The following is a 25,333-nucleotide window of genomic DNA, read 5'->3' on the forward strand; positions in this document are numbered from 1 at the left end:
ACGGAAACGTTGCCTCCTGCTGACTGGAGCCGTCTGTGATGGTGTAGCCATTTGTGGCGATCCCACAAAACTTTTCCACATTTGGGCCATACTGGCCTTGCCTTCTCCTGCGGCACTGCCTCTGCTACCTCTTTGTGCAGAGCTTCCTCCACTGCCTCTACCCACATGGCTGCTTTGAAAAGCACTACCAGCAACACTTGCGGGGGGAATGGAGAACATGATGGCTTGCACAAGTGTTTCTTGGTACTCCCACATTTTACGCTCCCGGTTCAACTGTGGTATGAGGCTTTGTAAGTTGTCCCAGTAGCGAGGATCTAGGAGGGTGTACACCCAATAATCAGCCGTGTGGAGAATGTTGGCGATGCGGCGGTCATTTAACAAGCACTGCAGCATGAAATCAACCATGTGCTGCAGACTGCCAACTGGACCGGAAACGTTGTCCCCAGCTTGAGACAGCATCTCAGTCTGCTCAGCATCACTCCACCCTCGCTGTACACACTGACTACTAGAGCCTTGTGTACCTCCCTCCTCTGGAGAGATGTGTTCCTCCTCCTCCATTGACTCCTCCTCAGCCTCCTCACTAAGTGTCCCCTGCCTGGGCCTTTGTGTGGAAGCACGTTGCGCAGACTTGCCAGAAGCAGATGGCATTTCTGACTCCTCATCCTCGACCTCTTCAAAAACCTCCTCACTTAGTGCTTGTAAGGTTTTTTGAAGCAGACAGATAAGGGGGACAGTCATGCTGACTAGTGCATCATCTGCACTGGCCATCCACGTGGAGTCATCGAAGGCACGCAAAACTTGGCAGATGTCCCTCATAGTGGCCCACTCAGTGGTGGTGAAGTGTGTCCGGCGCACAGTGCGACTTGTTTGCGCCTGATGCAGCTGGTACTCCATTACTGCTGCCTGCTGCTCACACAACCGCTCCAACATATGTAAAGTTGAATTCCACCTGGTGGGGAGGTCACATATGATGCGATGTTCTGGCAGGCGGAATCGGCGTTGCAGAGATGCAATGCGCGATCTTGCCATGCTGGAATGCCGCAAGTGAGCACACTCTAGGCGAACCTTGTGCAGCAGTGCATCAAGATCCGGATAGTCCCTCAGAAAGCTCTGCACGACCAAATTGAGCACGTGTGTCAGACATGGTATGTGAGTGAGGTTGCCACTAGATTTCGGCCATTGTCACTCACTACCAAACCTGGCTGGAGATTCGCTGGCACAAACCACACATCGCTCTCCTGCTTGATGGCATTCCAGAGCTCCTGTGCTGTGTGGCTCCGATTCCCCAAAGAAATTAATTTAAGGACGGCCTGTTGACGTTTGGCCACACCTGTGCTCATATCTGGCCTAACAGGCTCATGCAGTGCTGATTCCGAGGAACTAGAGTAGGAGGAGGACTCAATATGTACAGACTGCATTCCTGCAATCCTTGGAGTTGGCAGAATACGTACAGAGCCACTCTCCAGATCTATACCCGGCTCCACAACATTGACCCAATGGGCAGTGAGGGAAAAGTATCGTCCCTGTCCATGGCTACTGGTCCACGCATCGGTGGTCAGGTGGACCTTGCTACTGACGGCGTTTAGTAGCGCATTTTTAATTTTTCCCTCCACATGCTTTTGCAGGGCAGGGACGGCTTGCCTGCTGAAATAAAAGCGGCTGGGCACATTGTATTGTGGAACTGCCAATGACATCAAGTTCTGGAAGGTGTCAGTCTCCACCAGCCTGAATGACAGCATCTCAAGGGCCAGTAGTTTGGCAATGCCGGCATTCAGAGCCAGTGCCCGGGGATGGTTTGCCGAGTATGGCCGCTTTTTCTCCCATGCCTGTGCTACCGATTGCTGGTGAGTGGCCTGGGAGTGTGCTGATGACTGAGAACGTGGTTCAGTGGGTGGAATTTCACTGGGTCTCTGGACAACAGTGGCAGAGGTTCTTCCATGGCGTTCCAGTGAGGAAGCCGAACCAGCTGTGTGTGAGCTGGAGGAAGAGGCCCCAACACGAGCTGAAGAGGTGGTAGGTGCTGCTGAAGGTTGGCCTACATCTTCAGTGTGTCTGTGTAACTCCACCTCGTGCTTGGTACGCACATGTTTCCACATATTTGTGGTATTGAGGTTGGTCACATTTTTGCCTCGTTTCACTTTCTGATGACACAGCTTGCATTTGACAAAGCAAATGTCATCTGCAACTGTGTCAAAAAAAGACCACGCACTGCAAGTCCTGGGAGCGCCCGTTTTCTGTTTTGGAAGAGGATTGCTCCTCACGGGTGCCAAAGTGGAGGCTACAGGCAACCAAGTCTGCCCCCGCCCTCTCCCTCCTCTTTTGGCCGTTCGGGGAATCTCTTCCTCAGAGCTGCTCCCACCACCTTCCTGTGGCTGACGCCATGATGGGTCAAGGACCTCATCATCTCCACTCCCCTCTTCAAGCACCGGCTGGTCCTGGGTTGTCTCGCCAGCACCGTACGCACCAGAAATTGACAACTGAGTCTCATCATCATCAGATGAGTACTGAGGTGTGCTGACAATAGGCACTGGCCCACCCGCCTCTTCAGATTCAGAGGGACAAAGCAGTTGCGCATCACTGCATACTCACTCTTCTTCACGCTCTAGAATGCTGCTTGGCTGGCCACCTCTTTCCAAGCCAACAGATTCTGAGAACAGAAGTAAAGATTGAGATGGCTCCTGTCCAGGGCTCTCAGACTGCCTGGGCAATTTGGCAGGTGGTGAAAAGACAGATGGTTGCTCTTCAGTGCTCCGGCCCTGGGAGGATGCGGAAGTCATTGAAGTGGATGCGTTAGCTGCCATCCATCCGACAACGGCTTCAATTTGTTTGTCACGCAGCAGTGGGGTACGGCGAGGTCCTATAAAGCTGCGCATGAAGGACTGTTGCCTGGTAAAAGTGGGGGATGCCAGGTCACTGGTGGCCGCAGCAGACACCGAATCCCCACATCCTCTCCCTGCTGAATCCCCCCGTCCTCTCCCTGCTGAAACTCCACGGCCACGACCACGTGCCTTACTCCCTGCCTTCTTCATCTTGGTAGACTGATAAAGATAGGCAGAAAAGTAAAAACGGGGTGGCTTAGTGTTCTTATTCCTGAACACCTGCTAACCAGTATAAGAAACACTAATTTTGCTAAGAGTGTGTGTACTACACTTTAATATGATCTAATGTGGCCTACACAACTCTAAAGTGGAGTGTTTGGTGAACTTTATTTCCTTTTTTTTTGTGGGGGGGGGAAATAAAAGGATGTGACCAAAGTTTGAAAGCTATAGTATCACAAACTTTTGGGAGCGATTACAATGCAGGAATCTAACCTACAATGCAATTGATGAGGCTCCAAAAAATAGGGTGATACTAGTCTGGCTGGCCCTGAAGGGCACAAGCCAGCAAAAAGGCTCCTCTATCTAATCCCATATAGTGTTTGCAACCAACCAATGACAATGGATGCGGATGGAAGCACACTAATATAGGAGCAAAAATCTGGCTAAATTAGCTGCAAAAAAAGGACTATGTATGAGGCAGTGACGCACGCTGAGCAGACTACAGCTAGCGGTGGCTGTAGAACACACTGCAACGTGAGCTGCACTCACACACAGAGAGACCTATCAGACAGCCAAAAACAGTGCAGAGAAATGGGCTATAGCACTGAAAGGCTGCTGAAAGGCTCCACTGTCCACTCCTTTAGTGTTTGCAACCAACGTATATGGATACGTATGGAAGCACACTATACAGGAGAAAAAAAGCAGCAATAAAAGAAAAATGTGTATGAGGCAGTGACACACGCTGGGTGGCCTACAAGCAGACGTGCCTGCAGGACACACTACACAGCGTGGGTCTGCACTCACACAGCCCTTGCAGACAGCTATTAAAACAGCGCTGCTGGGCTACAAAAATGCTACAGTGGTGGATTATGTAGCCTGGGTAGAGCAATAGATATGTTTGATGATCGCTATTTCTAACTGTCCCTCACAGTCTTCAACAACAGCCTGTCCCTAACTGAATTCACAGCAGAGTGAACCCGAAATGGCGGCTGCTGCGGTTTTTATAGTGCATCATGACATCATTTCAGCAGCCAATCACAGCCATGCCAGTAGTTAACATGCCTACATGCCTAACAGGATGTGCCCACACTTCTGAGGATCCCCATTGGCTGAATCAAATCGAGCGGGCTCCTAGCATTATGGGAACTTCCGATTCCGGTATGAAAAAAGTATCGGAACTAAGTATCGGAATTCCGATACAGTGAATATCGGCCGATACCCGATACTTGCGGTATCGAAATGCTCAACACCACTGGTTATAGTTAATGGCACAGATGAGTTAAGACAACACACACTAATAATAAACCAATCATAATACATAGTAAAAGAGCCAATCAAAATGCATTTTTAATAATAATGCTAGAATGTTTCCATGCAATATATTTTTGGGTACAATCCATTGGTCTGGTTGCCCAATGGCATGTCTGCTTGCAAACTGCTGGGGTTGATTGTTTCAGAAAGCTTAAGTTGAAAAAAGGCTATGATATTTAATTGCAAAAATAAGATTAGCGACAGAAAAATCAAATCAACAGTAAAAGTTGAGATATATGTAAGAAGTCTGATATTGTAACAAACTGGAGACTGTGTTGCCTGAAATATGTTCATATAGAGATATTGGATATTTATAACACGATTGAAAACTATGGGCAAATTGTTGGCTCGGGTCTCCGTCTCTGATCACACTTGTTGGTGAAGGTGTTTATAGGAAACACAATATCACCCGTACACACGATAGCTGATGACTGATAAGTGATCACGCCTGTATGAATAGACCAGTAATGAGCATGTGCGACCATGGCCTTATTCATTACCTACAGAAGTTGCGGTCGCACATAGTCACTAAGTTTACTTTTAATCTGACTTTGAACCTTTAAATACTTATTATGACATAGCTATATAGGGTCAAAGGGTTCTTCAGCTAAAATAAAATAGTTACATAGCTCAAAAGTGTAGGTTGGGCAGTAATGAGCATGTGAGACAACTCCCGTAAAGGAGCATGTGCGGCCACTGCTCCTTTACGGGAGTTGGCTCACATGCTCATTACTGCCCAACCTACACTTTTGAGCTATGTAACTATTTTATTTTAGCTGAATAACCCTTTGACCCTATATAGCTATGTCATAATAAGTATTTAAAGGTTGAAAGTCAGATTAAAAGTAAACTTTCTTGTAAACGCCTAAGTCTAGAATGTTTTTTAATCTGGCAAGTCCTATTAAAGCTGGATTAAAGGACTTTTTTACAGTGCTACAAACTTAATGTATGAACCGTTCCTGAGTAAAGATGCCGGCGCTGAGGATCGCAGAGTGGCAGCCTCGTCGCTTTTTTATTTTGTTATTGTCGGGTTTGCTATAAATAGTGTTTCATTGCCATTAATTATTACTAGTGCCGCAGTAGCTTCACATAACAGATGCTCTGTCATGTCTTATTGTTCAAAGTCTGTGCCATTACATCTCATACATTAGTCTGCTGGACCATCTGCCTCTAATGAGACCGGAGCAATTATCAGCACTTCATCAGGTTAGGTCCTTGCTGGGGAGCATCAAGTTCTCTGCTTCGCTGGTATTTGTTTTCCAAGGAAAGAAATTAGTGCTAAAAAAAAAAAATCCCTGCCAAATTTGTAAGCGGATTAAAGAGGTATTGTCAGAGCGGCTCTCTCAGCGCAACAGCTGGGTGGCGGAGAGAAGGCCGGGAAGAGGTTAATTTGGAGTTTCTGCAGCCTGTATAACACAGGCATTTAATGAGGGTTACACCAAGAAGTTAACCAGTTGACAGTTGAAGATAAAACGTTGGGAGGGTACATGCAGATGGCGCTGTCCTAGGTACTGAAGGCGCTGTGCATTAGCTAGTGTGTCCCATCACTGTGTTATCATTAAGGCCTCTTTCACACATCAGGTTTTCTGCTTCAGGCGCGATCCGGCGCTTTTGACTAAAACCGGATCCGTCGAAATGCAATGCCGGATCCGGTTTCCCCCCCATTGACTTGCATTAGAGCCGGATCGAGCCGGATGGCCATGCGTTTCATCCGATTTTCGCCGGATCCGGCAATGTGACGCGATCCGGCGTCTGGAAAAAACGGTGACTGTAACGTTTTTTGTATCCGTCGAAAAAGCCGGACACGCCGGATCCGGCGTGTCCGGCTTTTTCATACAATGAAAGCCTATGAGCGCCGCATCCGGCGACAGCCGGATCCGGCGGCCGGATCCGGTTCCTTGGGTCTGAGCATGCTCAGTAGCTCTGCCCACAGGACATATATAAAAGCAAGACAATGGGACCCTCAGCCACACCCAACATGTCACCCAAGCCAAGAACCAGGAGCAGGAGAAGGCAGGAGACATCTGCAGCAGCAGCACCATCAGCACCACCCCAAATGGAGCAGCATGCTGAACAACGGGAGGGGAGTCCAGCAGCAGATGAGAGACGGTAATTATCAAATCCCCCATTCCTCCAAACTAGGGCTATGGAATATCAAGATATTCATTGGCCCTTTGTTTCTCTTTATTCAACAGCCGCCCAATAGATGCAGCAGCAGCAGCAGCAATGGCAGCAGCAGAAACACCACCCACAGGCATGGAGTGTGGCCACCAGGAAGACAGCACATCATCTTCTGGGAGCCCTCCCTCGCATCGTCAGCGTTTGACGGTAAGTTTTTATTTCCAAAATCCATCTTCTCTGTAATATATGTCTATTCATTGCCTTTTATTTCAAAACAGGAATCACAAGATGAAGAGGAGCTCCCAGAAGAAGAAGGAAGGGGTGGACAGACACCTGGAGTGGGCTCACAATTGGTAAGTTTTTTGCATCAAACGCAGAAACACAACATCACACTACACACAACACATAGAAAACAATGTTCTGCAGACCACACACAGCAAACAAATGCCTACATCCAAAGACATAACATTTTTTGTTTTCTTCTCTAGTCTTCCCAATCTGGTGCTCGGCCAAGAGGTCCTCGCAGTGCCTCCCAGGGTCGTCGGCGACAGCAACGCGGCGGTCACCAGCGTGTAAGTATAAATATTTTTGCTTTGTTTTTTTGCACTCTTTATTTCATTTCTTTTGTGGAGGCTAATTATGTTATTTTTGTCTTTTTCTTTAACAGCCTTCACAGCGTGCTCCCGACTCTGACGGTGAGGATGGAGGGATTGATGTGGACCGCCTCATCGATCTCGTCAGAGAAAGGGAGCCGCTCTGGAATATGGCTGACCGACGCCACGCTGACCTGATCGTTACCCGACGACTCTGGGAGGAAATCTGTTCGCTCCTTGTGGACCGCTGGGAGGACCTCGAAGCTCTGGCCCAGATTAAAGAGCGTAAGTATATACAGTACCGGTTGCTTGATTTAAACCAGTGTTTCCCGAACTCCAGTCCTCGTGGTCCCCACGGATCATGTGTTCAGGATTTCTATTTACTTTGGAAATCCTGAAAACATGACCCCTGGGGACCATGAGGACTGGAGTTTGGGAAACACTGATGTTGTATACTAACCACTCCTTTCTCGTTTCAGGGGAGAGAATTGTGAAGCGGTGGCGGTCTGTGAGGGATCGTTTCAAGAAGGAGTTCAATAAAGAGATGCGGGCCCCGAGTGGATCTGGAGGACGCAGGAGCAAGTACAAGTACGCACGAGCCCTGTCTTTCCTCCGGGAGACAATGCTCACCAGAAGGTAAATATTACACACCACATGTGACAAAAAAATGTTTAGATGTAACCTTCTTTTTTTCAGCCAGGGCCATACCATGTCACTATTTTAATTGTTTTTTTTTCTCTTTATTCCACAGTACGGTGAGCAGCACTCGGGAGCCTGCACGATTGGACCCTTCTGAGGCGATCCCTGAGGAGACCGGCACCGAGGGACACTTCGACCGCCCCGGTACATCTGCACCTTCCCAGCCTTCCCACACATTCGACCCATCTGTCCCATCCACCAGCACAGGAGCATCGTGGCCGCCTACATTACATGAAGCTGCTGGTGAGGAGATCGCTTTCCCTTTACCCCACCCTTCTGCCCCTGCCACCTCTAGTACACCTGCGGGTACTGGGCGGCAGCGGCAGAGGGGTCAGGAAAAGACTTATGCGCCAGAGTTCTTGCATCTGAATGCATCTTTCCAGAACTGTCTAAAAGTCTTGTCAGAGCAAATCTCCGCAGGCTATCAGCAGATCAACTCCAGCATTCTGGAGGTGAAGACACTTCTGCAAACCATGCATTCAGAAGCAAGATCTTCGCCAAACCACACCTTTTTCAGGTCTGTTGTGGAGCGCATGGAAACGCTCTCTCCTGCCCAGCAGATGCATGTAATGCATTCATGCCACGCTGCTCTCCAGCAAGTTACCTCCCAACCTCCTCCTCCCACCACAGTAGTTCCTCCACCTGCACCCCCTCCAGCCACTTTCCATCCTCCCCCTCCTATTACATCTACACCCCCTCCAGCCACTTTCCATCCTCCCCCTCCTATTACATCTACACCCCCTCCAGCCACTTTCCATCCTCCCCCTCCTATTACATACCTTCCACCTCCCCAGCACCATCCACCTCCCCAGCACCAGCAACCTCCCCAGCACCAGCAACCTCCCCAGTACCAGCAACCTCCCCAGTACCAGCAACCTCCCCAGTACCAGCAACCTCCCCAGTACCAGCAACCTCCCCTGTACCTGCAAACTCCCCAGTACCAGCAACCTCCCCAGTACCAGACATCTCCCCACTTCCAGCAACCTGCCCCGTACCAGACATCTCCCCACTTCCAGCAACCTGCCCCGTACCAGACATCTCCCCACTTCCAGCAACCTGCCCCGTACCAGACATCTCCCCACTTCCAGCAACCTGCCCCGTACCAAACTCCTTCCCCATACAACTTGCCATCAACATCATCTGCTCCTACAGTCCCTGCCCAACCCTCCACTCCACCACCCACCACCTCTTCTGCTTCCCACATGTCCACCCATTCTGTAGTTTTTTCCACACCTTCACCTCTAACTGTTCCTTCCCCACCACGATCCCAGTCCTCTCTCCACACTCCCAGTGTCGAAGTGTCCCGCAGCCCCTCCAGCAGTATTTCCACCACACACTACACAGATTTATAATGTGTGTATTTAAATAAAAATGACCAGTTTTATGGTTTCAAAGCTTTATTAAACAAGTTTATTAAAATTTTAAAAAAGTTTACAAAAAAAAACATTTTTCAATAAAAGTTAAATTATTTTACACTGGTTGTCTGTCATTTCTTTCTGCGGCGAAAAAGGTTAAATACAGGGTATTTAAAAGGTGAAATGGTATTCAAAACTAGGTATATAACTGTGGGTAAATTTTAGCTTTTTGCCACAGTTGTGTTCCTGGTTGTGTTTGAAGCAAAGTATTTCACCTAAAAAGTTGTGTTTATTGTTGGTGATTTCCTAACAATGTACACAACTTTTGTTAAAAGGTGAAATACTTTGCATAAAACACAACCAGGTACACACCTGTGGCCTAAAGCTAAAAATAGTAAGACCATGACAAGATAGCCAACTTTGGTTGGCAAAGGTATATACTGTTGGTACAGAAGGTACACAAGTTTGGTTGGGCACAAATCTTTCACACTCTGTCATCCTGCCAGTGTACTCTGCCTTGAGGTGACATAAAGTATAGTGCAAAATTGTCCCTCATTACTGAAACCGTCACAGAACTTCTAGTGGTAATGTCATGATAATCTTGCAAGGTGGTTTCTTCAGAGGTGTCCTCAATGGAAATGGGTTCCTTGCAGATAACAAAGTTGTGGAGTACCACGCACGCTTTGATCACCTCGTCCACAGTTTCTGTCTTGAGGTTGATCGCAGTCAATAGGACCTGCCATTTGGCTGTCAGAATACCAAAGGTACATTCAACCATTCTTCTTGCTCTTGTGAGGCGGTAATTAAAAATGCGTTTTGGTCTTGTCAATCCTCTGCTAGAGTACGGTTTCAAAAGGTGTTCTGACAGCTGGAAGGCTTCATCCCCTACACAGACAAATGGCATAGGTGGACCAGATGTTTGCGGCAGCGGTCTAGGTGGTGGGAACTGGAAGGTGTTTCCATACAGTTTACGCCCCATGGCAGACAGTTTGAAAACTTGAGAGTCATTGGAGCGGCCATAGGCCCCAATATCAACCGCAATAAATTTGTATTCCGCGTCAGCGATGGCCATGAGGACAATTGAAAAATATTTCTTGTAATTGAAATATTCCGATCCCGATCCAGCTGGCTTTACAATGCGGATATGTTTCCCGTCCACAGCGCCCAAGCAGTTGGGAAACTGACATATCTGTTGAAACTTGTCAGCAATTTCAATCCACCTCTCTGTTGTGGGCTCTGGTAAAAACTCTTCAGCTAAGGAGTCCCACAGTGCACGGCATGTGTACTTCACTATTCCAGATATGGTGGAAATCCTGAGTCTGTACTGGAAATGCAGTGACGAAAGGGATTCTCCAGTTGCAAGAAATCTGTGGGGAATTAAAAAACAATAAATTAGTTTTAAATCACAGCATTACCAAAACTGAGCTATAACACTTGGAGATACAAACTACCACCAACAAGATTGCAGTGAAAGTGTGCTCTGATGCGATCACATCCAATAAATGTGGCTTACCTTAAAGTCACCATCAGACGCTCTGTGGGTGAAACAGAGAAGCGGCAATAGGTGTCCGCTTTTCTTATGAGGTGTGCAATGCGCTCCACCAAGTAATCAAAATTCTCCATTTTCATCCTAACATATCCAAAAAATTTATCCGGGTTTCGTCGAAGGTCCATGCATAGTGTAGAATAGACCCCACGCGTCATTCTCTTGGCTGTGATGGGGTGGATCCACAAACGTCGTCTACGATGCCTGATGCGCTGCTGTCTCGCTCTCTCCTTCTCCAGAACAATCACCCTCAAACGATTCGCCTCCGCTATAAAATCCGCCAAATTCTTCAAAATATTTCCAATGACAACATCCATCTTCGCCAGTAACTTGCTCTTCTCTCCAACCTGCACTTTCTCCTCTACAACCTGTCAAAGAAGGGCTGTAGGAACATGCTATATATAGTTTTCCAGTAGCCAATCCCGTTCGGAAGGCCAAAAGGGTCAATTTTAAAAACCGGATCCGGCGTAATCCGTCGAAAAACGGATAGAAAGACGGATGAACCGGATGAGACGGATCCGGTTTTGTCTGTCAAGAAAAAGACGGATCCGGCAGAAAACCGGATCCGTCACATCCGGTTTTACTAAACATTTGCCGGATCCGGCGTTCCGGCACGACGCCGGATCGCGCCTGACGCCGAAAACCTGAAGTGTGAAAGTAGCCTAATTCGTTAGGAACCTGGATGCCAGAGTATTTTCCTCCAGCACACTAAAGTGTTGTGAGGCTTAAACTAAAGTTGCATAAATGGGCTAATTTTATGCGGATATTCAGAGCGGGTGGGAGAATGTCCACCTTATCTCCACCTGCGGAGCCCTAACCGCTGTGTCAAGACAGGACCTGCGTGATGTCACAATCTTGTGATCAGTCACATGATGGAAGAGTCACAGGGCCTGGGGATTAGGTAGCATACTTTCAAAGATAGCAGTGTTCAGGGCCACATTGTTGAAAGGGTCAAGATAAAGCCACAAACAAAGTGAAGGCAATCCAACAGTGGCCTCAGTCAGTCTCCAAAAAGCAGGTTAGGGCATTTCTGGTGGTTGTGGGATATTATTGGCTATTTATCCCAAATTTCGCCATGATAGCCGCACCCCTGACGGATCTACTCAAGTCCACAAAATTGTCGATGGTCAAATGGTCCCTTGAAGCGGAGTTGGCATTCCAGGAGTTGAAGCAGACAGCCAGTCTTGGTCTCACCAGACTTCACTAAAGAGTTTGTGCTCCAGACAGATGCCTCCAAGGCTCTACCAAGAAATAGATGGGGATGAATATCAAGTCCTATACCTGGAGTAGGAAACTCTCCTCCTGTGAGAAGAACTATACCATCATAGAGAAAGAGTGCTTGGCCATCAAGTAGACAATTGACATCTTGAGACTGCCTGTTAGGCAAAAAGTTCAGGCTAGTGTCAGATCGTGTGCCCCTGAGATGCATGAGGGAAAAGAAGGGGAAGAATGGGTGACTAGGTGGTTTCTGGCCCTCCAGGACTTTACTTTTCATGTGGAGCACAGTCCAGGGAAGTTGCATGGGAACGCAGATACCCTGTCCAGAATCTCTTGCTTAGCCAGTGATGGTGCCAAAACCCCCGACTTTGGGCAGAGAGGGGAATATGTGACAAAGTCACTGGTAAAGTACTCTAGGGGAGATATGTGTCACTGACTACGCTTAATGGCATCAGTGACATAAATCTAGAGTATTTTCCTCCTGCACATTAAAGTGTTGTGAGGCTTAAACTAAAGGTGCATAAATGGGCTGGTTTTACCCACGTGGTCAAAATTGTCGGTACCCCTCATTTAATGAGAGAAAAACCTACAATGGTCACAGAAATAACTTGAATCTGACAAAAGTAATAATAAATCAAAACTCTATGAAAATGAACAAATGAAAGTCAGACATTGCTTTTCAGCCATGCTTCCACAGAATTCTTCAAAAATAAAGCTCATGAAATAGGCCTGGACAGAAATGATGGTACCCGTGAAAATAATGTGACAAAAGGGACATGTTAAATCACGATGTGTCCATTAATTAGCATCACAGGTGTCTACAATCTTGGAATAAGTGAGTGGCCTGTATAGAGGGCTACAGATACTCACTGTGATGTTTGGTGACATGGTGTGTATCACACTCAACATGGACCAGAGGAAGCGAAGGAAAGAGTGCATTTTGTGTTGCTTTACTGTTTTTCCCAGAGGGCCATGTTTATTTTTCCCAGCTTGGTTTATGTTGCCTTTAATAAACCAAGTATGATCTTAAAGAGACAGTGCTCCCTTTCTACCTCTGTGCCCAGCCAAGTGAGGCACTCTACCACAACAGATAATAGGTAGATAATAGATAGATAGGCACTTTCCAGTAATAATGTCCCCCATCCTGGCTCCATCCTGTAAGAACGGCCATCATCTTGATATAATATCACCCATAGGGGAGGTCACAGAGGTCACAACTGCAACCAAGCCCGTGCTAGTGAAGGGCCCTCTGACAAAGCCCACACAAACTTCAACAGGATGTGAGTCCTAGGATGCACATTCAGCCGAAGTATATTGTGGTGCAGAGACTCGTCTGATCCATGTGCCGCAGTACACACTGCTGGCCAATCAGAGGCCAGCAGCTGACGTCGGTGTGCACATATATACCAGGAAGGGGCCAAGGATGAGGGACATTTATACCAGATGGGGCCCAGGATCAGGTGCATATATATACCAGGATGGGGCCAAGGATAAAGAACATTTTTGCCAGGATGGGGGCCAGAATCAGGGACATATATACCAGGATGAGGGATATATATATACTAGTTTAGGGCCAGGAAGGGAAACATATATACCAGAATGGAGAACATAAGTATATATACCAGGATGAGACCAGGATGATAGACATATATGACATGTATACCAGGATGGAGGACGTATATATTTTTTTATATATACATGTAGCATACCGTGGTAGGGGGCCCAGGTCCAAATCTTGCATTGAGGCCCATCTATGCCATTGGTCCCCCATCATATAACAATGTCCTCCATCCTGGGCCCCTTCCTGGTATAATGTCCACCATCATGTGTCTCTCCCTGGTATAATGCTCATCATCTTGGGCCACATCCTGGTGTAATGTCCTTCCATCCTGGTATAACAGTTACTATCCTCGTATAATGGACCAATGGTATGTCCTGCCCTGCACTGGAATTGTATCCCAGTTTTTCCAGACTTTTGAATACTATATTTGCAGAGTAATCCTGCCTATTAGGAGCAGGGATTTGTAACTATACTGTATACAGTGTCTAGGTAGTTTAGAAGCTTAGTGAATCTAGGTGACAGCTATAGAAGATGTAATAATGGCTGTCACCAAGCTGAGATAGGAATAGAATTTTAGCAAGTTGACAGATGAGGATGACTCAAGGACTTATATTTACTGGGGATTCAACCAGTTAAAGTTTTTTTTTTCCATGAGACCTTACAGAAAAGTTAGACAGAACTCTTTCAACTCCTGTCATAAATGCAGCTAAATATGGATTTCACTTTTTCAATCTATGACAATGTCTTCTACATTTCTAGACAGTATGAAGACGTTTCGTCCACACGTCAGCAGTGATGGTGCCATTTAAGCAGAAGTCATCTATAAGGCCAGAGTCATCCTCTGAACGGTAAAAAAAGGCATCATTTCTCAGTGGTCTAGACTTAGTATGGAATTTTAAACTTTGAAGAGTGGAAGTAAAATGAAATAAATCGTAAAGAGACAAAAAGACTTTCAAGGGGCAATGTTATCTTAGCAAGTGATGGAATATCACCAGGGTTTGCCTTCAATTTATGAATTGATGGAGGTCAAGGTCAATCCTCTGGACACCTTTATTCTTAGGATTGGAGAGGGACCAAAAAGAGGTCCCTCCAGATGGGTGTGGGATCTAATATAAGGATTATTCCCAAGATAATAAACTATCACCTATCGATTTAATAGGTTTCAACGATCGGTTCCTCAGAAATCCCAAAAATGGGGCTCTGGAACCAATGAACTAGGCTCTACAAATCTCCATTTTGATGGAGTACAAACTCAATCTCCTCTCCATTAATTGTCCATGGTACTGCTGGAAATAGCCGACAGACTTAGCTTTCTCTGACAGTCTCATACTCAATATTCTTACTATAGATGAGTCAAATGTATTGCTTTGTTGTCCATTTACGCTTGGTGCAACCCTCTGCAAGGTTGTAGCAGTACAGAGAAATCCAGGAACCAGACGTCCTCCTTTAGATTTCTTGGTACAGAAAACTCACAACGTTTCGGCCATGCAGGGCCATTATCAAGTCATAAAAAGAGAGATATGCTTAGCTTTCTCTTATAGTGTCCCAGCGATCAGTGATTATATATCTTAGTGACATAATTTACCTTAAATGGAAACATCCCTTGAAATAAGATAAGTTAATCATAAAATCATAATTGAGCATACAAAGGTTAATTTGGGTTACTCATTACAGCCAAGTGTATAAGTAGAATGAATATATAACTGATCAGATGCTGCTTTATGGATTTAGAGATAAGTAGACATGGGCAAACCAGAACGGTAACATTCGGGGTCCATCCGAGACACCTAATGTCTAAGCATGGATCTCGAACACATTCTTCTCTTGGAAGTCCGTGTTACTGTTTGGGTTCGGCAGCCCGAACAAAGTTTGTCAAAAGGTCGAAGGGAATGAATCAATAAGCCTTTCTTGGGTGGGCACTTCAACCTCAATCACAGCCATTTTATAGTATTGAGTATAACTTTGATTTTTTATTTTTACATTGGCAAAAGAGAGTTGTGGAGTGTTTATTTCAATTAAAGGAGTTTTCTCTTCTCGCTGTGACCGGCCATAACATGTAAGGTTACCGCAGATCAGAGCCTAGTGTTTCTCACGCTGTCATATAGACGACAGCATGGGAAAAGCAGGATGTTCAGGCCCTCCATTCATTTGAATGAGGTCCAGGTTCGGGTACCGTTCTGGCTCCCAAACCAAAATTTTTAAAAATTTGATCCAAACCTAAGTATTCATGAATAGGAGAACATGCAGAACCCACGACCAGAGAGGTGCAGTGCAAGGGTAACGCAGTAGGAGGAAGAAGAATGCTCAGCTGGCATTTTGATAGTCATTTTGATTTGATTCCATCAATAAAGAGCTTCACTGAGATATTGTTGGAATTTTTTGGGCTACTGGTGTGGATATTTGAGATATCGGTAGAAATTTTTGAGACATTGGAGGAAATCTTTGAGATATTGATGGAGATTTTTCAGATATTGGTGGGAAACTTAGAGTTTTTCCAGTGCTTTTTGAGATATTGGAGAGGATTTCTGACACATTGGTGAAGATATTTAAGATATTGGTGGGTATTTTGAGATATTTGTGAATATTCGTATGGATCTTTAAGATACTGATGGGGATTAGTGATGAGCGATAGTGAACTGATAACGTGTTATCCGAGCATGCTCGGGTATTATCCAAATATCTTGGACTTGCAAGGATAATATATTTAACACATTGCAGCTGTATGTTTTGCGGTGGTAGATATCCACAACACATGCGGGGATTGATAAACCCTCTTGGAAATCCACTGATTGACACGTCGGCCATTTGCTTACTTCAAGGAAAACAATGCGATCAGCAACCCAAAATCAGACCTGCATCGTCAACATCTCTCCCAACTATGAGTCCGATGCACTCCATACACATTACATGGGTTCGGCAGACATTAGTCTGTGTATGGGGGCCATTAGAATTTTGATGGGTATTTTTGAGATGTTGATGGTGTTCTTAGGATGGCCATACACATTAGAAGGTCTGTTGGCCAAACGATGCTTCTGTCAATCAGTCGGCTGACATACTCTCCTATACGCAGGAGCGTTCTTGTTTCCTCCAAGAGAAAGCCACAGACTGACAAGTCGATCGGTGTCTTATCTCCAGGAGAACAATTCGATAAGTAACTTTCCCGATCATTTGCCAGCAGGCGCCTCTACACTTTAGACTGTCGGCTATACCCATCAAAATTGGTTAGCATGGGGTCCTTTAGGCCTGGAACATTTAGCTTTTGGTTAAATGGAGAAAAACTCTAAATTTTTACTGGACTGAAAGTAGACAGGTCACAGTTTTCACCACCGCCAGGACAACTGATCATGATCAGCACTAGCATGAAGCAATGGACTGACAGCAAAGTATTTTCTATACTACCTGCCAAGAGGCTCAAGAAAACGCACATCAGTAATATTGTCGTGACAAGCACAGGCTTCATTTGCAGCCAGCAGAGGACAATGGAAGTCACTAAAATCTTAAAATTTAGGTAAGTAGAGCTTACGTAAATTTTCACTATTTGCCTGGAGAAAGTTTCAAACTCTCAAAAAGTTCATAAACAATTATCAACTTTTGCTTCCCATTCACACTGGGTAACGCCGGGGAAAACTTACTTTCTCCAAGGCTCCCGCAGATGACATTTCAACTTCCACTCATTTCAATCTTTTTTTCTTTTTTAACATTGTGTGTCATTTTATTGACTTTGAACTTGATACAACCAGCAGTGTTGTGATTTTTTTTTTTACTGAAAGATGGTATACATTAAAATTATAGCAGCAGAAAAAGCTGGTGATTAAATAGAAATCATGCCCAATAAAAGTCTGTTATTAGTGCTCGCATTACGGCAGAACATTTTACAAATTAGCGGAAATTGGAGAAGAAAATTAGCAAAGGATCCAACATATTTTTAACTAATAGCTAAAAATTTAAATTGACTTAATTGGATCTTTATTGGGATGAATTGTGCTCTCTGATGTTAAAATGACTATAGATCATGGAGGAAAAACACTTAAATTCTCATCAAGCAGGAGCCTAGGTGCAATAAACATGGGGTTAAAAGATATTTCCAGTTCTGTAGACTGTATCCAGCCGGCAGACGGGAGATCTTATTAATATGTCATCTGAATTACGAGTGTGAGTTATGAATTAGAAGAACTCGGAATTAAATGCTAATTGATGTAATGTGATATATAATAATTTCGGATTTTAAATTGAATGCAATCCGGCCGCTTAACCTCTCAGTCAACTATCCAGACCGCCTCCAGCTAACTCCATTATATCCAATGAGATTATTTTCTATGCATGCCAATAAAACAATATACTGTCCACAGATTCCATTCTTTTATGGATATTCCTGTGTATTATGGAAGAACTCCTGATTAGTTACCGAGACAGTAACTAAAAGAGCTGGAAGGTCATGTATGTGTTCAACAGAAAAAAACAAAGTAGTTTTCCCCTCCTTATTTCCCGTTGGGGCATTTGAACATCACCTTGCTTAGGAAAAACCTCAATGAATCACAGCAAAGAGAGTCTCCCACTTTGGAGGACCTATTTCCAATTGGTGCAATGTAATACCAAATTTCTCCAGCGGGGGTAGCAGTAGGATAAGTGGGCAAGTGTTTCAGCTTTCAGACCAGCAGCAATCAGCTGATCACTATTCGATACTCGTTTTGGAAGGAGGTTGTACAGATTGGATCTGCCTGATATTTGGTTGGTGGAGGTCTCTCTAAGTATGGGACCATGTTTGGTCATCCAGGACCCTAGCAATCAACAGAATTTTGAATGCCTTGTCTTACAATGCTTTAGAGCAAAAGGAGAGGGGAGGAACAATGACTTTTTTTTTTACTAGTGACACAGTTTATGGCCTCCATTTAATCTATCATTAGGTTAATGTAGTAATATATACAGTAGTCCATTTCTTTTCATAAAATATAGGAAAAAATGGCGCTTATGAAGTCACCATTAGTGTTGAGCAGTGAAGCTCATTGATTGAGTCTTTTATATGCAATCTACCATACAATAGGGAAGACACACAGGTTGCAAAATGTTAGGGTTGCGGATCGCACTAAATATAAAATATGAGAAAGTGCGATCGCAACCCGGGGTCCACCGTGCAGAGGTGGTATACTGCTGCTAGGTAATGGCGGACGCTATATGGCGGTATAAAGGAAGAACACACGTGGGTTAACGCCACCCGGTGTGTACAGGGCAAGCTCTGTTACCTCACAGAGCCGCACTACCGCAGAACATGAATGCCAGAGCTTGTTTAGCTCACAGAGCTCGGCAAAGGAGCGCACAGAATGCAGTCACAGAACTCTGCCCCAAGGACACGGAGTCAGAGTCCTTCTAGACCTTCTGAGAGCATGGCATCGCACCTGCGGACGCCACTATAGACATTGACTATAGTGGAGTGTCGAGCACGTGCACCGTGGCGTGCAGAGCCACCGGTGGAAACTGATGCCAGTCTCAGATTCTGCCTCTACCTATACCTAAGCCTGGGCACTTAACAGGCTAGGCTGCACAACACATGCATACCAAGGGTAGGGGTTTCTTACTGAGTCATTCACCAGAGACATTCATACATGCATACGACACTCACTCCTCATAGTCTGGTAATGCAGTCTATACTAGCGCATGGCCGGGCGGCCATGCAAACCTTTTATAGCCGCGTCCTTCCGGGACCTTCCTGACCCTCCTGATGGTCCAATCCGAGCTGGAGATGGACCTGAGCATGTGACCTCCGATCTCCAATGAGAGATCATCCCACGGGCATGCTCAGTGGACCGAAAGGAGGGCTTAGTCCCTGGAGTAGCTCGCTGCTGACCAGCATGCGTTGCTATAGCTGGACCAGAGGTGGCAGCAGCAACAAAAACCTACAGAGCTGGTCTGAGCAGAGCGCCTGGATCGACGAGTCTGCTGAGCAGCCTCCTCTGCGGCCGGAGAGGAATGGGAGACTGCCGAATGCAAGGCTCGGGATTCCTGCTGTGCAGCGACAGGAACTCAACTCCTAACACAAAACATGTCATTGGTCGTGACTTATCCATGACTCATTATTAGTATGTGTAACATCATTAAACGGTACCACTATCGGAAATCTAAGCGACCCTGGGGCATTCATAGTAACACAGGTTTCCTACAATATGCAACTGCAGATGGTTACGACATTATGGCCAAAGATGTAATAAGTCATGCTATTTTGATTCCACCCACACTGGCTATGCTTTTTGCTTTTCCAAATTGATGGCAATTATAGCCACTTCTAAATATTTAACGTGTCCCTAATTACCATGCGTCAAGAGGAAGAGGAGCATTAGTGTAGGCTTAGGCAGGACCAGATGCCAATCCAAGGGTAGCTTTGTGAGATGCAATGCCCATAGCACTGCCACCAGGAGGGTCTGAAAAGAAGAGGCTATATAAGAAGGTGTTGCCTTCGAATGTGTTACGTGGACCCGTCCTGTGTGACGCGACCAGCAGGCCGGAAACTAGAACAACAGGACACGGCACGTGATACTGTCCTGTGTGACACGGCTTGCAGGCCAGTAACTAAAACAATAAGACAAAGGGAAGGGAAACAGTTACAATGGTGGGCCCTGCAATAGGGAAAGGGGATGTAGAACCTCCTGCACTCCCCTGAGTCAGTGTCCCTAACGCTCCTATCGTTCCCTATGCCGGTTCCACACCGGGCACCGATCAGAAACCTGTCGCCCTAGCACACCCTACACCTATCCCTTGCTAGGGAACTGGGTGGCGCAGGCACTGGCCCCACTGCTGTACTAATACACACTAAAGAAAAACACAAACAGGGAGACACCACTTAGCTTTACTCTGTTGCACTTGCTCCTGGCAACAGAGTACACCACCAGCATGCAGCTCTCCTCTTGAATGGCTGCCACCAAGCTCTGTCAGAGCTACAAGGAAATCCCATATGACTCCTTTCACACCAGGCTAAGACAGTGCTGCAAGGAACGCTCTCCAGCTCCTTCCTCCGCCAAGGATGGTTGAAATGAACACTATCACCAACACTGATTGCAACACCTGTGACTCTTTTATAACAGCGCCAGCAATCACACCTGCATAATAATCATGTGCACTAAACTAAAGAAACTAGAGTGCAATGATGCTCACCACCACTGGGGGCAAACTTAGAACAAACAAAACCACAGTGCAATAATCCTAATGGCCACCGGGGGCAAAAACCAACCTTAAGCACAGCTTAGTAAAAAAAAAAAGGTTACCTGTGCTTTTTTATATGTCCTGATCCAGCATGGATCATGACAGAATGAAGCAGACTATATGAGGAGCCGCTGTCAGGAAATGCAAGTAGTGTGTGGGGTGAAGGTGCAGAAAACCAGAAGGACATGTTGTCATCACTGGCACCCACAGACTTACATTGAGGATTTCAGGCTGCCCTCTTCTGAGTCAGTCTTCTGGACTTTTTTTTTTATTAGAAACTGAGTTCTCTGTCTTCATCCCTGGGACAAGACAGGAAGTTACCCTGCTGTATGTGGAGACACAGCAATACCTCACTTCCCAGCCAAGCATATGGTCAGAGATACAGATAAAAGTCCTAAAAACATTACTCCTCCTACTGAGTTTCCAGTCAGGCAAAGTGAAACAAATGGCTGAAACCTGGCACATGGTTTGGTGCTACAAATCACTGTTAAATTGAACATTTTTATTTTATGTAGATTAATCATGTTTTCCTGGACTTTTATATTGATGGCCTATCTTTAGGACAAATAATTAATATCCGATTGGTGGAGGTAGGTTGCCCTGCACCCCCGCCAATCAGCTGTTCCAGGTCCCAGCGGTGGCCAAAAGTGCTCAGTGCAAAGCACAGCTCCATCAACTGAATAGTGGCAGCGACTTGGTACTGCACATCTGCTCTTTATCAATTCAAATAGGAATGAATCTACCACGCTATGGCCACTATACAGTTGACCGAGCTATGTATGAGCCCTCCGGCCACCGTCACCACCGTGAACAGATGAACAGCAAAAGTGCCGGGTGTTGCACCCCTACCAATAAGATAGTGATGACTTATTCTGAGGATAGGCCATCAATGCAAAAGTTCCAGACAACCCCTTCAAGAGAGTACCCATATGGTCCTTAAAGTGTGTTGGGTAGCCTAATCTGTGCAGACTTCGACAAGAGCTGTATTTACCAATTCCCCAGTAGCAGAGGCTTTCAATGTGCTGACCGCTCCTTATATCTTCAGCACCAACAAAGTGGCTTTTTGGCACCCCCACTAACCCAGGTTCCCCCATTCCCAACTATGCCCGTGTCTAGATCTAGTAAGATCAAATGATTGGAGAGGACAGAAAGCCAAGACAGTCCTCAGTGGATCCCTGGAGGTGTTTTGTTTCCCTTGCAAAATTGTCCAAGGCATCAAGCAATTGGTATCTCATAGAGACGCACAACAGCACGGAGTAATGGAGGAACCCAACCTTGTGGAAACTTTTGTCCAGTCAAGATACCCTACCCCAGTAAATGAGATATTCCAGTTAATCAATCTATTAAACTGCAAATTCTTTGGTTTATTGTTGGTGAGAAACTCTAATTTATGACTTAGAAGGGTTCACTTTAGCTTCCTTAGAGCAAAAAGTTCTTCATCTTTATCCTAAGTCCTATAATATCAGATATTTTTTGGTGAATTGTCAAATCTACAACCAGAAACACAACCGTCATCGTAGTTTTTCATCTCTACTGGAGCAGAGGAGATTAGTCAGAATCATTACCATAATGTTGTTGAAGTACTAATCAGAGGCTGAACGTTGGCCCAGTGCCCTCTCATATTGGGCTCACACCTCCTTCCATGAGCTTCGAGCCAAGTATGGGCAACATTTTAGGCATAATATTTTAATTATGAGCAGCCTAGGAACGCTCTTCACGGTTTGCTCTGCATGGCTTCACATGGTAAAAATATATTTCCCGAGCTCTGGAGAAACATATTTTGGAAATATATCAGTGCACACAAATCCACCGAAGAAATTTTATTGGCTTCTTTCCTGGAATCTAAGACAGAAAGGTATAATTAAATATTTACATCTAGAGTTAAAGTGTTGTTATTAAGTTTCCCGATTTCTCAGACGACGGAACGGGGTCAGATCTACTAGATAAATCTGGACACAATCGTTGTAAGACAACATTCCTCTGAATCCTTTACATCTTGGCGCTCCGCTCCTTTCTGCTTTGCAGGTAAGGAAAGTTCATTTCGACATTAAAGGGGGTTGTCCGTCCTTTAGAAGAAATGTACTAAAGGAAGAGATGGTAAAAACATAATAAAAGAATAAAAAGAATAAATTCTCCATCGGGACAGAAAGTGATGCCTTTACGTTCACCGGTCTGAGATTGGTTGAAGAAGTCATGTAATGTGATGTTTATTGGATAATGTCCTATTCCACTCACCTGAACGCTGCAGCCAATCACAGCAGTCCGGTGACCGAAGAATATCATAATTTCTGACCACCAGAGTGGCCAGCACTGAAGTCAATGAGCGTTAAAGGGGTTAAGACAGCATTCTTTTATGGTCATTTTTATCATTCCTTAATTTTCTAAAACAAAATGTTAAGGTTGAACAACGCCTTTAAACATTGGTTATCCTACAATGGGAAGAATTTACTAAGACTGGTATTATTAGGGTTAGGGTTAACCCTAACCCTAAGGTTAAGCACAATAACCCAAATTTGTTAACAGATGAAATTTGGCACATATTTGTGCCAAACAAGCAAATCTAAATATGAGTCATAATTTACGGAAATTTCTGTAGTAACTTACCGTATATCTGTTGGTCTGTATCAAGTTTCGCAAAACTTCTCTCATCACTTTCGCGAGACCAGTTTAACCAACTTTTTGTGCAAAAGTGGTGTTTGCCAAAATTTGCAACTTTTTTTTAATTCCATAAATCAGTAAATTCCCATAGATACAGACAGACTAACGGAGCATTAGCGCGATCCCTAAGAACCCACGGCTAGTGCGAACCTGCAATCTTTTTCTCAAAATGAGACCTAGACATGTCCGCTTTTTTATCCAGTTTGCGGATCAGATTCGTCCTTCCAAGTGTGTCTTCCGAGTGATGGCTTCTGAATGAGGACAATCTTTATTGTACCTATGTATGACTATTATGACGGCTTTATGACCTTTGGTATTGTTTTAGGTCTTCTTCAGACGTCTATTTTACTTGCCCACAAGACAAAACGGTCAGATTTTAAGCAGCCAATTTTCATCCATTTTCGACATTTGTATGCTATGCATTTTTTTTTTTTTTTGGAGCCATTGATTGAGATGGGTCAGTTTGATCCATGACTTCGTCTAAAAAAAAAAAAACCTAACCCACTGTATGAACAGTCTCAGAGACTACAAAAAGACTAAAAAACAAGACTAGCCTGAAACATATGAATGAGGATTAGTGAAGAGCGATGATGCTCACATAAGGTGTTATCCAAGCATGCTCTGGTGCTAACTGAGTGACTTTGATGTGCTCGAAAAATATGTTTTAGTCCCCATTGGTGCATATCTCGCGGCTATTCAACAGCTCCAACACGTGTGGGGATTGTCTAACAAACAGGCAATCCCTGCTGTCTAACAGCCTCGAGACATGAATCCACAGGGACTACAACATAGTATTCGAGCACGCCAAAGACACTCGATTAGCAACTGAGCATTCTCAGATAACACCTTATCCAAGCACGCTCTCTCATCACAAATGAGGGCTTATTAATGCTCCAAATCCTTTTTGGTGTGTGTGCTGGACTCTCACCTACAAGTGCTACTCACAAAATTATAATATCATCAAAAAGTTAATTTATTTCAGTTCTTCAATACAAACAGTGAAACTCATTATATAGTCACTACAGAGTGATCGATTTCACATGTTTTTTCTGTTAATGATGATTATGGCTTACAGCCAATGAAAACCAAATGTCATTATCTCAGATAGAATAATTAGAATAATTAACAAAAAACACATGTAAAGGCTTCCTAAGCGTTTAGAAAGGTCCCTTAGTCTGTTTCAGTAGCTCCACAATCATGGGGAAGACTGCTGACTTGACAGATGTCCAGAAGGCAGCCACTGACACACTCCACAAGGAGGGGAAGCCACAAAAGTTCATTGGTAAAGAAGCCGGCTGTTCACAGAGTGCTGTATACAAGCATATTATTGGAAAGTCGAGTGGAAGGAAAAACTGTGGTAGAAAAAGGTGCAAAAGCAGCCGGGATAACCGCAGCCTTGAAAGGATTGTTAAGAAAAAGCCATTCAAAAATTTGGGGGAGATTCACAAGGAGTGGACTGCTGCTGGAGACATTGCTTCACACCACACACAGACGTATCCAGGACATGGACTACAAGTGTCGCATTCCTTGTGTCAAGCCACTCATGACTAGTAGACAACGCCAGAAGCGTCTTACCTGGGCCAAGGAGAAAAAGAACTGGACTGCTGTCTGTGGTCCAAGGTGTTTTCAGGTGAAAGTAAATTTTGGATTTCATTTGGAAATCAAGGTCCCAGAGTCTGGAGGAAGAGTGGGGAGCCCACAATCCAAGCTGCTGGAGGTCTAGTGTGAAGTCTCCACAATCAGTGATGGTTTGGGGAGCCATGTCATCTGCTGGTGTACGTCCACTGTGTTTTATCAAGACCAAAGTCAGCGCAGCCGTCTACCAGGACATTTTAGAGCACTTCATGCTTTCCTCTGCCGACAAGCTTTCTGGAGATGGAAATTTCATTCTCCAGCAGGACTTGGCCCCTGTCCACACTGCCAAAAGTACCAATACCTGGTGTAAAAAAAAAAAGCAGTGTCACTGTGCTCGATTGGCAGCAAAGTTGCCAGACCTTAACCCCATAGAGAATCTATGGAGCATTGTCAAGAGGAAGATGAGA

This window comes from Dendrobates tinctorius, unplaced genomic scaffold (assembly GCF_039654945.1).
Source record: "Dendrobates tinctorius isolate UK_male_01 unplaced genomic scaffold, ASM3965494v1 ptg000009l, whole genome shotgun sequence".
Classification (NCBI taxonomy): Eukaryota; Metazoa; Chordata; class Amphibia; order Anura; family Dendrobatidae; genus Dendrobates; species Dendrobates tinctorius.